Source organism: Ranitomeya variabilis, chromosome 5 (genome assembly GCF_051348905.1).
Source record: "Ranitomeya variabilis isolate aRanVar5 chromosome 5, aRanVar5.hap1, whole genome shotgun sequence".
NCBI classification, from domain to species: domain Eukaryota; kingdom Metazoa; phylum Chordata; class Amphibia; order Anura; family Dendrobatidae; genus Ranitomeya; species Ranitomeya variabilis.
The window spans coordinates 550168626-550187312 of NC_135236.1; the positions used below are offsets into that span (position 1 = coordinate 550168626).

At 40.4% G+C, this 18687-nt stretch overlaps 1 protein-coding gene across 2 annotated transcripts in view; it reads left to right on the forward strand.

Moving 5' to 3' along the window:
• The window catches only part of CPLX2 (complexin 2), a 307927-nt gene that overhangs the window by 224444 nt on the left and 64796 nt on the right, over nt 1-18687 (forward strand). The window lies entirely within an intron of this gene.

Consider the following 18687-nt stretch of genomic DNA (forward strand, 5'->3'; position numbering starts at 1 on the left):
AATAGGGATTTTTACATCCTTAATGTTTGTGGCCGAGTGTGCTCATCTATCTTCAGAGCTGTCATGGAACTGGATGGAGAGAGCTACAGTGCCTTGCGAAAGTATTCGGCCCCTGGAACTTTTCAACCTTTTCCCACATATCGTGCTTCAAACATAAAGAAACCAAATGTAAATATTTCATGAAGAATCAACAACAAGTGGAACACAATTGTGACGTTGAATGAAATTTATTGGTTATTTTATATTTTTGTGGAAATTCAAAAACTGAAAAGTGGGGCGTGCAATATTATTCGGCCCCTTTTAACTTAATACTTTGTTGCGCCACCTTTTGCTGTGATTACAGCTGAAAGTTGCTTGGGGTATGTCTCTATCAGTTTTGTACATCGAGAGACTGAAATTCTTGCCCATTCTTGCTTGGCAAACAGCGGTGAAACGATGAAGATCGTTTGTGAACCTCAGTTTTCAGCTCTATCCACAGATTCTCGATTGGATTAAGGTCTGGACTTTGACTTGGCCATTCTAACACCTGGATACGTTTATTTGTGAACCATTCCATTGTAGATTTTGCTCTATGTTTGGGACCATTGTCTTGTTGGAAAACAAATCTCTGTCCCAGCCTCAGGTCTTTTGCAGACTGCAATAGGTTTTTCATCAAGAGTGGTCCTGTATTTGACTCCATCCATGTTCCCATCAATTTTAACCATCTTCCCTGTCCCTGCTGAAGAAAAGCAGGCCCAAACCATGATGCTGCCACCCCCATGTTTGAAAGTGGGGATGGTGTGTTCAGGGTGATGAGCTGTGTTGCCTTTATGCCAAATATATCGTTTGGCATTGTTGCCAAAAAGTTTGATTTTGGTTTCATCTGACCAGAGCATCTTCTTCCACATTTTTGGTGTGTCTCCCAGGTGGCTTGTTGCAAACTTTAAATTACACTTTTTATGGATATCTTTGAGAAATGGCTTTCTTCTTGCCACTCTTCCATAAAGGCCAGATTTGTGCAGTGTACGACTGATTGTTTGTCTATGGACAGACTGTCCCCCCTCAGCTGTAGATCTCTGCAGTTCATCCAGAGTGATCATGGGCCTCTTGGCTGCATTTCTGATCAGTCTTCTCCTTGTTTGAGATGAAAGTTTAGAGGGACGGCCGGGTCTTGGTAGATTTGCAGTGGTATGATACTCCTTCCATTCCAATATGATCGCTTGCACAGTGCTCCTTGGGATGTTTAAAGTTTTGGAAATCATTTTGTATCTAAATCTGGCTTTAAACTTCTCCACAACAGTATCACGGACCTGCCTATTGTGTTCCTTGGTCTTCATGATGCTCTCTGTGCTTCAAACAGAACCTTGAGACTATCACAGAGCAGGCGCATTTATACGGAGACTTGATTACACACAGGTGGATTATATTTATCATCATTAGGCATTTAGGACAACATTGGATCATTCAGAGATCCACAATGAACTTCTAGAGTGAGTTTGCTGCACTGAAAGTAAAGGGGCCGAATAATATCACACGCCCCACTTTTCAGTTTTTGAATTTCCACAAAAATCTAAAATAACCAATAAATTTTGTTCAACTTCACAATTGTGTTCCACTTGTTGTTGATTCTTCACCAAAAATTTACATTTGTTATCTTTACGTTTGAAGCATGATATGTGGGAAAAGGTTGAAAAGTTCCAGAGGGCCGAATACTTTCGCAAGGCACTGCATATGTGCATGATCCCAACTCCATTCCTGATGGCACCAGACATAGTTTTGTTCTTCAGGTAGGTGCAGGTCCCAAAGGTTGTCTATTAGATATTGATGGCATACTTCACTTATTCTTGTGGCATATCTTGGGATAAAATTTTACAGGGGATGTCTCATAAGACAATCCCTTGCCATATGTTCTATTAAGAACTCTTTCAGACATCAGTGATTATTCAGGTATGAAAAAAACACCCAGAGTGTACCCATTAAATTATATCGGTAATTTTGATCTGTGACTTGAATAAAAAAAAAAAGAACATGTGTCCGTGATTTTTTTTTATAAACTGTATAGATACATGTAATCTAAACATATTAGATCACATATCAGCCATATTGAAGCGATTGTTCTATTTTCCACTGAGAAAAAGCAACATTAAAATATGTATGCAATCCACTAGCATCCCAGCACAATCATTACCAGATGTCCCAGATGACACTTCCTGCAGTCTGTGAAGCAAATGAATTCGGGCCATTCAGCTGAAATACTGCATTCAAATGGATTATATATGATTGGAAAAACATAGCTGCTTTCCTTCAGAAACAGTTTCATGTTCAGGTTGTATCTGATATTGAAGAATAGCTTCATTTAAATGAATGAGGCCAAGCTTCAATCCTTCACATAATTTGTGTATAGGCATTGCACTGTTTTTTTTCTTAAACCTGTCATATGAAAAAATGCTATTAAGGCTGGTTTCACACTTGCGTTTTTGTCTGCAGCGTTTTTTGCACAAAAAACGCATGCGTTTTTTTCCCCTATACTTAACATTGAAAACGCATGCGTTTTTTTTGTACGCGTTTGGTCGCGTTTTCAAACGCATGCGTTTTTTTTCTGCATGCGTTCTTTTTCAAAAATGCAACCTGTAGTATTTTTTTGCGCGTTTTTTCGCGGCAAAAAAATGCATTGCTGTCTATGTAAACGCATGCGTTTTTAAGCACATGCGTTTGTTTGCATTAAAAACGCATGCGTTTTTATAGAAAAAACCCAGAAAACAGACTGAAAAGCCACCCACCACCATCAAGGTGATAAAGGGATCCAAACCCTAACCCTAACTCTACCCCTAACCTCACCCCTAACCGTTTAATGAACCTTTTTGTGACAGTCATAGTGCCACGTATTTAAGTGCCACGTATCACTTATTTTAGTGCCACGTATTTCAATGCCACGTATTTCAGTGCCACGTATCACGTATTTCAGTACCACGTATTCAGTGCCACGTATTTCAGTGCCACGTACCACGTATTCAGTGCCACGTACCACGTATTTCAGTGCCACGTATTTCAGTGCCACGTATCACGTATTTCAGTACCACGTATTCAGTGCCACGTATTTCAGTGCCACGTACCACGTATTTCAGTGCCACGTATTTCAGTGCCACGTATCACGTATTTCAGTACCACGTATTCAGTGCCACGTATTTCAGTGTCACGTATCACGTATTTCAGTACCACGTATTCAGTGCCACGTATTTCAGTGCCACGTACCACGTATTCAGTGCCACGTACCACGTATTTCAGTGCCACGTATTTCAGTTACGTTTAGGGGTTAGGGGTAGGGTTAGGGTGACCAGGACATTCTTCTAATAAAAAGCTACCCCTAACCCTAACTAATTCTACTATTAGTGGATTTTCTAGTTGATTTTTTCATGGGAAAAAAAAAAAACGCATGCGTCTAAAAAACGCGGCGTTTTGCCGCGATTACATGCGTTTTTTCACCACATGCGTTTTTTCAAAAACGCATGCAGATCAAAACGCAAGTGTGAAACCAGCCTAACTTGCGTTCTGAAGCGGTGTGATGGCCGTACTGAATTCTGGATACAGGAGGAAATTAACTTTAATTTCCTGGCAGCCTTCTGCTTTCAGTCAGAGGCATCCCCGGCGCGGCTTCAGTCACCACTCAGTACACCGTGAACATCAGCTGTAACAGTGCCCCTGCCACTGACTGACAGCCGGCTCAGTACTGATGCACTGTACAGTTAGCTGCTCATGGGCATGAACACCAATGATTGAGCCCAATTATATAATTTCCAACAAAAAGAAGTATCCATAGCAACCACAAAAATAAAGCTTTTTTTAAGATTGGTTGAAAAATAAATTTTATTTTTACAGAAATAAAAACCACTCAGGTTTATAAAAATAAATAAAATATAGTATTAATGGGGAAAAGACAAATACAGGAAGAAAAGGAGTGGGTGTGGCTTTAAAGTGGCAGAATGTATGTCAAGTACGTAAAGGGCTACAGCAATCAGTGTCCAAAAAAATCAGATATATACAGTACATACTGTATATATCCAGCGTAAATAGGTATACACATATATGTTATCTGAGTATAATCCGTCAGCTCAACCTGCAGGCAATAGGGACCAAGCACCATATAATATAAAGTGTGTAATCTTAATAGTATAAATATACAGTATATTGTGCATGCAAAAATAAATAAGGTGCCAGGACACTACCGCGAGCATGCAGACACAGCATGGATAATACATGAGCCCATAAAATGCATACAATTATGTTAATTACCTTGTGGAAACCAGCAGCCCAGGACCCACCACACATGACGCGCGTTTCGCTATGGAAAGCTTCGTCCAGGGGTGGTGGGTAGCTGGAAAAGAGGCTACTTATATTTGTCATTGGCCAATGACAGAGAGGCACAATACCTCTCTCAAATACGATAACACATTCTCACACTCCTATATATTAATTGCCATTAGAATAACGTATTAAACAAACTCACAATGACAATAACATGTTATAAAGTCCATACATAAGCCGCAATATTGCGTTCCAACCAAAGGAAGAACGTCCTCTGGAATGCACTTGTAACTTGCAGGTAACGAAACAGGGGAGGGTAAAAAAATAAAAACTTTATTTATTTTTGCATGTACAATATATATTTATGCTATTAAGATTACACACTTTATATTATAGGGTGCTTGGTCCCTATTGCCTGCAGGTTGAGCTGACAGATTATGCTCAGATAACATATGTATATACCTATTTAGGCTGGATATATACAGTAGAATGTAAGTCCGCAAGGACAGGGTCCTCTCCCCTCTGTACCAGTCTGTCATTGTAAATTTGTTTACTGTAACCAATATCTATAACTCTGTACGTAACCCCGTTCTCATGTACAGCACCATGGAATTAATGGTGTTATATAAATAAATAATAATGATAATAATATATCTGATTTTTTTCTCATTGCTTGCTGTAGCCCTTTATGTACTTGACATACATTATGCCACTTTAAAGCCACACCCACCCCTTTTCTTACTGCATTTGTCTTTTCCCCATTAATACTATATTTTATGTATTTTTATAAACCTGTGTGGTTTTTATATCTGTAAAAATAAAATTTATTTTTCTACCAATCTTAAAAAAGTGTTAGTTCTTGGTGGCTCGTGGACATGGTTACAATCACCGCTCAGTAGGTACTGAGTGATGACTGCAGCAATGTCAGTCGTACCTCCGTGACTGAAAGCCCAAGGCTGCCAGGAGGAATAAAGTTAATTTCCTCCTTGCAGTGCAGCAACTGCATGGTTTCAGAATACTATTAACCTGCAGAATTTACCACATAACTGAAGGTTAATAGAGTTTTTTCATATGACAGGCTCCCTTTAAGCAGAATTTTGTTTTAATCATGTACAATCCAAGCAAAAGACTTGGTTGTTCTGTGATTCAAAAAGAATCATTGGTGTAGTTTGAAGAATTACCAGTATGAAGATTCTTCAGTAAGAACTAGTCATGCTTTTAGGGTAAGTTTGGTGAGACATATCCATTGGAATGCAGGGTAAAATGCTCTAAAACTTATTTTTTTGGTACAGTATCCATCAATTCCACCATATCTGAACATAGCCTTACTTGGCACAACATATTCCTATTTGGAGCATATGAATTTATGTCAGAGTAAAGGATTATTACTAACATGTAATTTCGTATCTACAGGATCCTGAGACTATGGCTCTAAAATGTCCTATAGAAAGGAGCGGTATGCCACCACTCAATATATTCTCTATAAGACTTCCAGAAAAATCTTTATTCAGCTATGTCCAGCAGCCCCATAGAGAATGAATACAGCATTTTATAGCCATATTCTTGAATTCGGTGGGGATTTGAGTGGTTAAACTAGAGGCAACAGAAAAGTTATCACTTTTCCTGTGGATAGATGATAACTCCACATGTTGGGAATTACCGATTAGGGCAAATTTTTAGAAATGAGTGAAATAATAAGAATACAGCATTCATTTTGTGGCGAATCTGGATAGTGAAAGGACATCACATTCCACAGCGTGGGAAAAGAGGTCAGAGAGAAAGCCATAAGACACTGAACAATTGTTTACAGATAGTGTGTGTGGCTGAAATAAGTCATAATTTTGTCATCTGAGCATTGTTGCTTCCCCTTTGCTTATTTACTTTATGAACAAATATCAAACCCGTTGCCACAGCACAAAAGGGGATAATTACTGGTAATAACATTTTCATTGCTAAAAGAAATTAAACATAGCTCCTTCAGATTGCAGACACCAAGTATGGTCCTACTTTACAAAAAGAGATAATTTTTGGACTTCGACTTAGAGATGAACAATTGGTTTTGTTGCACATCAAAATTATGGCAAATTTTAGAAGTTTGCTGGACCCGATTCATGCAAATTTAAAAAAATGCTATTTTGCTCAATGTAGATGATTGCATCACTCTGAGAAGGATCACATGATCTTGGGCACGACCATGTGGTCTTCTCAATAATGCCTTGCCTTGTCACATCACATAGTATAGGACAACCATCACATGGTATATCACATCACAGTATATCAAAGCATGTATCAAATCCAAGGCAGGGAATACAGTGCAGCAGACATCTTGGGATGGGTCTAAATGTAGTGTCAGAATTTCTGTAGTGAGTTGCATGTGTTTTGTAAATTCGTAGAGTAGACACACAGGTAATAAACTGGATCAGGTGTAAATATTTTTGTACCATATTGCCTGATCCTTTGTAGTTTCAGTGGAACACAGTTTTGGCTGAGCTGTGGCTGCAGCAGGGAGGAGGGTAAGCTGGGCAAAACTTGATGGTAATGGGCCAAATATCAAGATATGGACATAAATGACAAGCAGCAGGCAAGTGAGCAAGGAAAACCATAGCTGCATTGGAGCTACAATCTCAGACAGCAGCAAAAAGTTATAGATACTCACAGACTCGATGTAGAGGCAAAGAGAAGTCAGTGCTGCACTGGCACTGATATGGAGAACACAGTGGAAGTGTTATGGGGTGGGGTGAGGTGACAACTCTCAGAGAAAGAAAAAACTCATGGGAAGTGTAGTTTTTTTTTTGGTTTATTGTGATTACTTACCGTATACACTCGTGTAGAAGTCGAGTTTTTCAGCACATTTTTTTTGCTGAAAATGCCCCCCTCGGCTTATAGATGAGTCATTGTCCCAGAGGACAGCAGGAGAGGGGGAGCCGCGGAGCAGTGCGTGACAGGAGGCAGAAACTGACTGCTGCTGCTAAAGCCTGTGCCCGCTGCTAATAAGAAATGAGTATTCACTGCACTTGCAGTGAAAAATCATTTCTCTTATAGCTCGCGCATAGTGTCAGCAGCAGTCACCAGCTTCAAAGCAGCTCCCGGGCTATCATGGGTGCCTTCTCATTAAGGTAATGAATATTCACCTCTCTCAAGTGCCATAGGCATGGAGAGAGGTGAATATTTGTTACTTTAATGAGAGGAGACACGTGATTTCTCGGCCACAGGAGCTGCTGGCACTGGAATGAGATGCTGCGAGGGCGCGCAGGGAAGGTAAGTGGGATTTTTTTATGCTTTTCTCATGGGGCCATACATGCAAGGATGGGGATGAGGAACCATAAAGACAAGGATGGGAATAAGGAGCAATGCATACAAGGATGGGAATAAGGAGTCATGCATACAAGGATGGGGGTAAATAGGTTAACAAGGAGTTCTATATAAGGTCTATAAATGGGTCTATATAAATATATCGTATATATGACTAATATTATCAAAGTTTTGACCCCATAGACCGGACTTATATAAGGGGACAATCTGTAAAAAAAACTATTGAATAAGAGAGGGGGGAAAAAACAAACGACCGACCAAAAACGTCCCAATAATAAGGTAATTTATTAAAATAGAAATAATAGCAATAGAGGTATCAGTACAATGATATAAAAAATTCTTACTAAAATACCAGATAAAAAACAAAAGATAAAAATAAAATACACAAAGCAGGAAAAATAGGACGCACACCCAGGATGTATATTATTATGAGAAGGAAGAAAACAAGGTCCAGTATAGTATGCTAATAATTATATGGGAAGACTAGATATCACCAATAGTGAGTCCAAATGTGCCTAATAAATCCAGTGCAAGTGCAATCCTCAATATTTTTTTGCCACAAGTCTCCCATATACAGCATAGTCTGTATAAAAATATTCACATCATAGTGAACCCATATGTAGTAAAACACTTCATAGTGTGAGACATAATGAAATAAATCTATTAGTGTAATAACTTACATAGCAATGGCGTTCCTACATCCGAGTGGCGTCCACCCTGACGTGCGTTTCGGCTTGCGCCTTCGTCTGATGGGTCAAGAAGACAGACTTGCAAACTGATATACTATTTAACATACTGTGTAAGTCTGTAGGAGTGACTCATACATAGTGTGTGTTTATCTTTGTTTACTGTGTGCTGATATGCTAATTGTGTATTGTATTCTATAACCAGTTTGTTAACTTCAAAGGTAGATAGGGAAAGGCTGTGAGGGGAACTGAAGGACACTGGGTAATTCTAAAAATAGCTTACATGCCTTGGGTATAAAAAGACTCAGAGAGCAGATCTCAACACACAGAGCTACCAGCTGGTTATACTGCAAAGCACCCAACGGACGAGAGAGAGGACTGCGGCCAATTTATCATGGCACCATTATGAGGGACATGGATCTATGATTCTATAGGAAACAACCTAGGGGTTTTTGGCTACAGTTGGAAGGACACAGATCTGATCCAGTTACCATCTCTGAACCATGAATATGGTTGGAGAAAGCCAGGTTTTGGGACCTGCTGCTCGCCTGGTTCCATGGAGATGGTCAGATAAGCCAGGTGGTGACTCTCGTGTCAACTGGCTTTGGAACTTGTACAGACTCTATGGACTGTTCTCGGTCATCTCCCTATGTTTGTCGATATTTCTTCTCTGTGTGTGTATCACAGGTGGAATAGCGACCCTGGGAGCTCTGACATAACATCTTCCATTATCCCAGCAAGTCATCATCGGAAGGGTGGGACCCTGTAATGTGCACCATCTTGGGGGTAATTGCTGAGACTGTTATGTTTGCTATTATGTCTTTGTAGTTCAATAAAGTATTGCCACACAGTTTTACCCTAACCCTGTGTTGTCTGAGTAGCATTATGCCCATATTTAACTGGGGATCAGGCGTTATGCAGGACAATCCCTGGTCCAGGCAGTTTCGGCTAGCAGACTTGGGCGCCTGTCAACACCCTGTTTTCCCACAGTTACAAAATATCTGCAGTACTCAAGGTTCCTAAGAGCACAGTGGCCTCCATAATCCTTAAATGGAAGAAATTTGGGACCACCAGAAGTCTTCCTAGACCTGGCCATTCAGCAAAACTGAGCAATCGTGGGAGAAGAGCCTTGCTGAGAGAAGTAAAGAAGAACCACAAGATCACTGTGGCTGAACTCCAGAGATGTAGTACGGAGATGGGAGAAATTTCCACAAAGTCAACTATCACTGCAGCCCTCCACCAGTTGTGCCTTTATGGCTGAGTGGCTCGACGGAAGCCTCTCCTCATTGCAAGACATATGAAAGCTTGCAGAGTTTGCTAAAAAAACACATGAAGGACTCCCAGACTATGAGAAATAAGATTCTCTGGTCTGATGAGATGAAGATAGACGTTTTTGGTGATAATTCTAAGTGGCATGCATGGAGAAAACCAGGCACTTCTCATCACCTGCCCAATACAATCCCAACAGTGAAACATGGTGGTAGTAGCATCATGCAATGGGGTGGTTTTCAGCTGCCGGGACAGTACAACTGGTTGCCATTGAAGGAAACATGAATGCGGCCAAGTACAGAGATATCCTAGATGAAAACCTCCAGAGAGCTCTGGACCTCAGACTTGGCCAAAAGTTCACTTTCCAATAAGACCATGACCCTAAGCACACGGCTAAAATAACAAAAGAGTGGCTTCAGAACAACCATGTGACCATTCTTTACTGGCCCAGCCAGAGCCCTGACCTAAACCCAACTGAGCATCTCTGGAGAGACCTGAAAATGGCTGTCCACCAACGTTTACCATCCAACCTGACAGAACTGGAGTGGATCTGCAAGGAAAAATGGCAGAGGATCCCCAAATCCAGGTGTGAAAAGCTTGTTGCATCCTTCTCAAGAAGATTCATGGCTGTACTAGCATAAAAGGTGCTTTTACTCAATACTGAGCAAAGCGTCTGAATACTTATGACCATGTGATATTTCAGTTTTTCTTTTTTAATAAATTTGCAAAAATGTCTACATTTCTGTTTTTTTTTCAGTCAAGATGGGGTGCAGAGTGTACATTAATGAGAAAAAGGAACTTTTTTTGAATTTACCAAATGGCTGCAATGAAACAAAGAGTGAAATAGGGGGTCTGAATACTGTCTGTACCCACTGTATTTTCAGAGCAATTGGAGGTTTATCACAAATCAAGTTTCTTTTAAAGAAATCTGCGATGCTGGTAACTTCAAATTTCATACAATTCATACATCATTACAATGTTTTCAAATTCTACCCTTCTCATAGAATCATATCCTTTGTTTAGAGTGCAAATTGGTTAGTTTTCATTGACTCTTGTCCAGTTTTCCTGCTGTAACCAGAGCGGCTGTGTAGTTAATGATGTGATGTTTTCACCCAGGCGCTGAATACAGCCATTCTGGGGCATAGTTTTAATTGCTTGGAGGCTGCACATGAATATTCAATACCACCACCTACTGTGCTTGCTCCTGTTTATCTCTGATTCATATTAGAAAACTTATATTAATTTGCACTTTGAAATATTCCCAATGGCTTTGTTTGATCATTATAATACAAGATGGTTTCTGAGTAAAGTCCCATTCTACTTATTACTCATTTATGTCTGATTTTGATTGATTGCACTGACATTTCCATAAATGATGAAAATTCTAAGACCATTTTGAGCCAAAATATATTTCTTCTTATTATTATTATTATTATTATACATTTTTATAGCACCATTTATTCCATGGCCCTTTACATGTGAACGGGGTAAATATAGACAAGTACAATAAACAAGAGTAAAACAAGGCACACACAAGTACAGGAGGAGAGAGGGCCCTGCCCGCGAGGGCTCATAGTCTACAGGAGATGGGTGAGGATACAGGAGAGGGTAGAGCTGGTCATGCGGCGGTTCAGTAGACTGGCGATCACTGCAGGTTGTAGGCTAGTCGGAAGAGGTGGGTCTTCAGGTTCCTTGTTATGATACTATTAACAATTTTAGTACATCTAATTGTGGAAATTTGTTTCCTGTTATAAAGTTATTATTGTTAGGATTTACAGTGAAGTGGCAAGAACAATATGTTCCCATTCTATCTACCACCCTTCTCGCCAAACTGCCCATTTCACTCTACACCTATCCCTCAAAAACTGGAAACTTAGTAGACAGTATTAGTGTGATACGTAGTTTTAGTGGTGCTAGATCTCTAACTTTTTCAATTTTGGAAATATTATTTAGCAGATGCTCATTGTCAGGTGAAATAAATAGTTAAAGATTCAGCAGACTGTTCCTGAGAATTTATGTTGGCGCACGGATTGTCACAGCGCGGATTGTCAGACAGGCAAATCTCTAGGGAAGCAAATGTCCAGTAATATAATTGTTTCCTGTTAAGATATAATTTCTTTATCACAAGATTACAAATTCATATCTGAGCAAAGAACACTTTCTTATTTGCAATACACATTTAGGAAGGGACCCTTCAGCATAGTCCAATGATCTTTACACGGTGCAGGTCTTCTCAAATCCCAAGCTCTTTGTAAAGCAGGATGGCCATTATTTTTAGGTTGCAAACATTTATTTCATGTCATCAGAATTCTAGTGTCACAGTATAAATTCACTATGATCAAGTATTAAAGAATTTTCCACTAGTAATCAATAACATCTCAAAATTATTTATAAAGTAGAACCTATTGCTCTTTTGATAATAAAATGGGTTACAAAGTGAATACAGACCAATCCATCGGCATTCTTTATGCATTCACAGTTAGAACATATGTAATAATAATTTATTTGTATTACTAACATTTTTATTAATTGTTACTAAGGATAATGAGATTCCGAAAGAGGCCTTGCATGGGGCACAATAAATGTAGTCCTAATCCCTTGTTAATTACCAAAGTTGTCCCACACGACTTATAACAAATTTCTACTTAGTATCAAAACACTAAGGAATAACTATGATTATGCAATATCCTACAAATTACTCTTTAGATAAAATTAATGAACTTTCAAAATCCGTAACTACTTGATTGTTACAAAAGTTCAAACTTTATTGATATAGAGAAAATTACTTAGAGATGTTAAGTACAAAAATCATCAAGTGCCATATCAAGAGATCATGTAATTAAAGGACCATTGTTAGGCCTACAATTATACTTCGAGCATAAATGGAGGCATAAAAAAAGAATGAACTCAAGTATGGACCCTTGACTTGTATGTAACAACACTTTATTATACTATTAATTTATGAACAATATTCTAATCTTTTAATATAGCTTATTACATTAGAGAATATTATTACTAGAATATTAGAATATATTAGATTATTAATATTATTAGAGAATATTTTTTTGTTCCCAATTCTTAGTCAATTTTTGTCCCCTTCACAGATTATTTAGTTTCAAAAATAGCTCAAATCTGGTTACAGGGAGAGAACAAATTACACTTTTGCCTATTACTCTCTATGGAGATAGGAGGAACAAATGTGCTGGAGGCTAAAAACACAAAGGCATAAGAAAAATGGAAAAATTGCTTAAAATGCAGAATAAATGTCCTTTAACCCCTTCATGACCTTGGGATTTTTCGTTTTTCCGTGTTCGTTTTTCACTCCCCTCCTTCCCAGAGCCATAACTTTTTTATTTTTCCGTCAATTTGGCCATGTGAGGGCTTATTTTTTGTGGGACGAGTTGTACTTTTGAACGACATTATTGGTTTTACCATGCCGTGTACTAGAAAACAGGAAAAAAATTCCAAGTGCGGTGATATTGCAAAAAAAGTGCAATCCCACGCTTGTTTTTTGCTTGGCTTTTTTGCTAGGTTCACTAAATGCTAAAACTGACCTGTCAATATAATTCTCCAGGTCACTACGAGTTCATAGACACCTAACATGACTAGGTTATTTTTTGCCTAAGTGGTGAAAAAAAATTCTAAACTTTGCTAAAAAAAAAAAAAAAAATTGCGCCATTTTTCGATACTCGTAGTGTCTCCATTTTTCATGATCTGGGGTCGGTTGAGGGCTTATTTTTTGCGTGCCGAGCTGGCGTTTTTAATGACTCCAATTCGGTGTAGATACGTTCTTTTGATCGCCCGTTATTGCATTTTAATGCAATGTCGTGGCGACCAAAAAAACGTAATTCTGGCGTTTTGATTTTTTTTCTTGTTACGCCGTTTAGCGATCAGGTTAATACTTTTTTTTTATTGATAGATCGGGTGATTCTGAACGTGGCGATACCAAATATGTGTAGGTTTGATTTTTTTTATTGATTTATTTTGATTGGGGCGAAAGGGGGGTGATTTAAACTTTTATATTTTTTTTATTTTTTTCACTTTTTTTTAACTTTTTTTTTAACTTTTGCCATGCTTCAATAGCCTCCATGGGAGGCTAGAAGCAGGCACAGCACGATCGGCTCTGCTACATAGCAGCGATCTGGTGTTCGCTGCTATGTAGTAGAAAATCAGATGTGCTGTGAGCGCCGACCACAGGGTGGCGCTCACAGCTACCGGCGATCAGTAACCATAGAGGTCTCAAGGACCTCTATGGTTACAATGAAGAAGCATCGCCGACCTCCGATCATGTGTCGGGGGTCGGCGATGCGCTCATATCCGGCCGCCCGGCCGCATGCGGTTGTTAAATGCCGCTGTCTGCATTTGACAGTGGCATTTAACTAGTTAATAGCGGCGGGTGAATCGCAATTTCACGCGCCGCTATTGCGGGCACAGGTCAGCTGTTCAAAACAGCTGACATGTCCCGGCTTTGATGCGGGCTCACCGCGGAGCCCTGCATCAAAGCAGGGGAGCTGACCTCGGACGTACTATCCCGTCCGAGGTCAGTAAGGGGTTAATAGTCAGAAATAGTGTTGTTTTTGACATACACACACATTACAGTTTACTCTGAAAAATCATCTGAAAATGCAGTTACACTCCAAAGCAGGGAACTTAGACAAAAAATGTCTACGATTGAGGAAGTTTTTTTCATCAAATATAATGATTAACTTTTTCTTGTGAAAACAAACTTAAAAGGGTTGTCCCATTAACAAAGTACATTTTAATTAATAGATTGTATAGTTTAAATATGTAATAACAAAGGATAAAAGACGTGAATAATACAGATAATACAATGAATTCCTCCACACTACCCTCCACACGCACGGTATGATGGCCCTAGTGTACCCCCTTCCCTCAAACCCCCCACAAAGTATGGTGACCACGTCATAATATGATTCTCCAACTGTAATCCCTCCATACAGTATAATGGCCACAAAAAGTGCTCCATACACTATAATGGGCCACATGAAGTCCTTCATACAGTATAATGGGGCCATGCATTGCCTTCCATACAGTATAATGGTTCCACATAATGCTCCATACAGTATAATGGCCACAAAAAGTGTTCCATCTACTATATAATTGTCTAAGGGTCACTTCCATCTTTCTGTCTATCCTTCTGTCTGTCTGTCTTTTTGTCTGTCACGGAAATCCCAAGTCGCTGATTGGTCGCGGCAAAACGGCCACGACCAATCAGCGACAGGCACAGTCCGGCGGCAAAATGGCCACTCCTTCCTCCCCACAGTCAGTGCTCGCTCCATAATCCCCTCCAGTCAGCGCTCACAAATGGTTAATGGCAGCGTTAATGGACCACGTTATGCCGCGGTGTAATGCACTCCGTTAACGCTGCTATTAACCCTGTGTGACCAACTTTTTACTATTGATGCTGCTTATGCAGCATCAATAGTAAAAAGATCTAATGTTAAAAATAATAATAAAAAAAAAAATCATCATATACTCACCTTCCAGCGCCTTTCCCGCTCCTCGCGACGCTCCGGTGACCGGTCCATGCACTGTTGTCTCATGAGATGATAACGTAGCAGTCTCGCGAGACCGCTACGTCATCTCATGAGACCGCAATACACTCTTGGGACCGGAGCGTCGCGACAAACATCGGTAAACGCCTCGGCTGGATTCGGGGGGCCGACGGAGGGTGAGTATATAAATATATTTTATTTTAATTCTTTTTTTTAACAGGGATATGGTGCCCACATTGCTGTATACTATGTGGACTGTGTTAGATACTGCGTGGGCTGTTATATACTATATCTCTGTGCTGTATACTATGTGGGCTGTGCTATGTACTACATGGCTGGGCAATATATTACGTGGCTGGGCAATATACCACATCGCTGTGCTTTATATTGCATGGGCAGTGTTATATACTATGTATCTGTGCTATATACTACGTGGCTTTGCTATATACTACGTGGCTGTGCAATATACTATGTGGCTGTGCAATATACTACGTGGCTGTGCAATATATTACCTGGCTGGGCAATATTCTACGTGTCTGTGCTACAGTATATACTACATGTTTGTGCTATATACTACGTGTCTGTGCTATATACTACATCGCTGTGCTATATACTACGTGGCCTGTGTTATATACTGCATGGGTTGTGTTATATACTATGTCTCTGTGCTATATACTATGTGGCTGTGCTATATACTATGTGGCTGTGCAATATATTACGTGGCTGGGCAATATATTACGTGTCTGGGCAATATACTACATGTCTATGCTATATATTACGTGTCTGTGCTATATACTACGTGGCTGGGCAATGTACTACATGGCTGAGCAATATATTACGTGGCTGGGCAATATACTACGTGTCTGTCCTATATACTACTTGGCTGGGCAATATACCATGTGGCTGAGCAATATACTACGTGGCTGAGCAATATACTACGTGGCTGAGCAATATACTACGTGGCTGTGCAATAAGCTACGAGGCTGGGCAATATACTACGTGGCAATTTGAACCACGCTTCGCTAATTGCTCGAGGCCGGCCGAATCCTGTGTGTAAATTGCATTATTCTGAAAACTTTGTAAATAAACTACATACAGATTCTAGAATACCCCATGCGTTAGAATCGGGGCACCATCTAGTATAATATAATGACCCCAAAAAGTGCTTCAAATGGTGTTCTGTCCTCACTAAATGAGGCAGGCTCATTGTAGCTATCCAGTCAGCTAAACCGCTATACCGGGTCCAATAAGGAGACTGTGGTTGAGTCTGTGCTTTATTAAACGTAGTGGGATATTGATGCGGTGAAACTGTGAACAATGATATACATGGAATCAGTACATGGTATAGAACAAATACATACTACACATGATAAACGTTATGCATTACATTTAGAAGACTAGTAACTGAGCTAGGAGAGCAACTGGTTAAGCTAGGCTAATATAGAGCAGAAATATCTACAGAGAGCATAAAGACATACCGGCAATGCAATCGCAAGGGGGATGAAGTGCAAGCGTCTTTCCTGGAGAGCAAACTGGAAGTGAAAGGATAATGGAGGGAAATGTAGGCTGAGCTACCATAATGCATTGCAAGGGAGAATCAGACATAAAAAATACATAACAGAAAAATAGAACAGTCAACATATCTCTGACCGCTAGAGGGAGCCAAAGCACTACAAATAAAGGTATGAATATATCAAGTCCTGTATACTGGCTGAGAAACTGCAAATTATGCAAACAGATAATCGGAGGTAACAAATTAGATGGCGGAGACAGAACACTCCCTGTCTGACATCAACGGATGTCACTACTCCTTTCTTCCGAAGGCAACAATAGGACCAGTTCAGATACCGGTCTGGAAAATGTCTTAGGTTCATTCCCTTTGGTCATCCTTAGTTCAACTTTGCGGACGTTGCCGTCCTTGCTCGGGAACGTTGCGGTAACTAGACCAAGTGGCCACTGGTTCCGGTGAATTTGACAGTCTTTCACAAGAACAAGGTCACCTACGTTCAGATTAGGTTTAGTAGATTGCCACTTTGTACGTGGCTGCAGGGTAGACAAATATTGTTTGCGCCACCTGTCCCAGAAAGTATTTTCAAGACTTTGTACCTGTCTCCATTGGCGCTTGTAGAGGTCCTTAGCGTCAAATCCTCCTGGAGGGGCACTGGACAGTCCCGTTTTCTGGGTAAGTAGGGTAGCTGGAGTCAATAGCAAGGGCTCCTCAGGGTTGTTAGGAACTGGAACCAAGGGTCTTGCGTTGATTATAGCTGCAGCTTCTGCCATGAACGTGATTAGGCTTTCGTGGGTAAGCCTCACTGCTCCTTCTTGAAGAAGAGTGGAGTCAAGAATTCTCCGTACTAGACCAATCATTCGCTCCCAAGATCCTCCCATATGTGAAGAATGAGGTGGGTTGAATGACCATGTGCAACTTTGGTCACTGAGGAACCGCTCAAGAGTCTTATAGTCTAGATTTGAAGGTATTCCCAATTCCTTTGCTGCACCGACGAAGTTGGTACCTCTGTCTAAGCGTATGTGCTTGATAGGACCACGGATGGCAATAAAGCGTCTTAAGGCATTGATGAAGCTTGACGTGTCGAGGGACTCGATGACCTCTATGTGGACGGCTCTGATTGACATGCAAGTGAACATGACTGCCCAACGTTTACTATTGGCTTGGCCGCCTCTCATACGACGTGTAACAACTGACCAAGGCCCAAACACATCGAGACCAACGTTGGTAAAGGGAGGGTCTGAGCTGAATCTATCTGCTGGTAGGTCGGCCATCTTTTGGGTTTGAGTCGAACCACGAAGCTTACGGCAGGTAATACATTTGTAGATGACACTACTGATGAGTCTCTTTGCACCAATGATCCACACACCAGCAGATCTGATGGCTCCTTCTGTAAATAGTCTTCCTTGGTGCTTGACCAGATTGTGGTAATGTTGTACGATTAGGTAGGCAACATGACATTTTCCAGGAAGTATAAGAGGGAATTTCTCCACAAACTCCATCTCAGCTTCTTTGAGTCGGCCTCCTACTCTCAGTAGGCCACTGTTGTCGATGAATGGGTTGAGTTTTCTCAATACGCTGCTCACTGGTATTGGAGCTTTGTTAATGAGACATTGGATTTCTGCAAAGTAGGTTTCTCTTTGAACAGTGAGGATGATGTGATTTCTAAAGAACTCTAAGTCAGAGGTAACATATGTATCTTTATAAAGATGCCAACCTTTACATTTTTCTGTGCCACAAGTTCTGGTGGTCCTGAATGAGCGAGCTATATGAGTCAGGCAGGTAATGGCTCGAGTAAGTGACTTCCAACTTGAGAATCTGTCGAACCTGCAAGATCCAAGCTGGATAACAGAGGTCATTGTATGAAGTGTAGACACCTGAGGGCGGATTTCAGCATCTGAGTCCTCTCCTACTAGTTCAAAGGTGTCTGGAAAACATTCCTCAATGTACAATAGTTTTGGTCCTGAGAGCCACGTTGTGCTTCCTAGTCGACTTGCGTCAACTGCTCTAGTTGCATGATCTGCGGGATTCTGGTCCGTGGGTATGTAATGCCACTGCTTTGGATGAACTGCTCTCCTGATTCGTAGCACTCTGTTATTGACATAAACGTAGAATC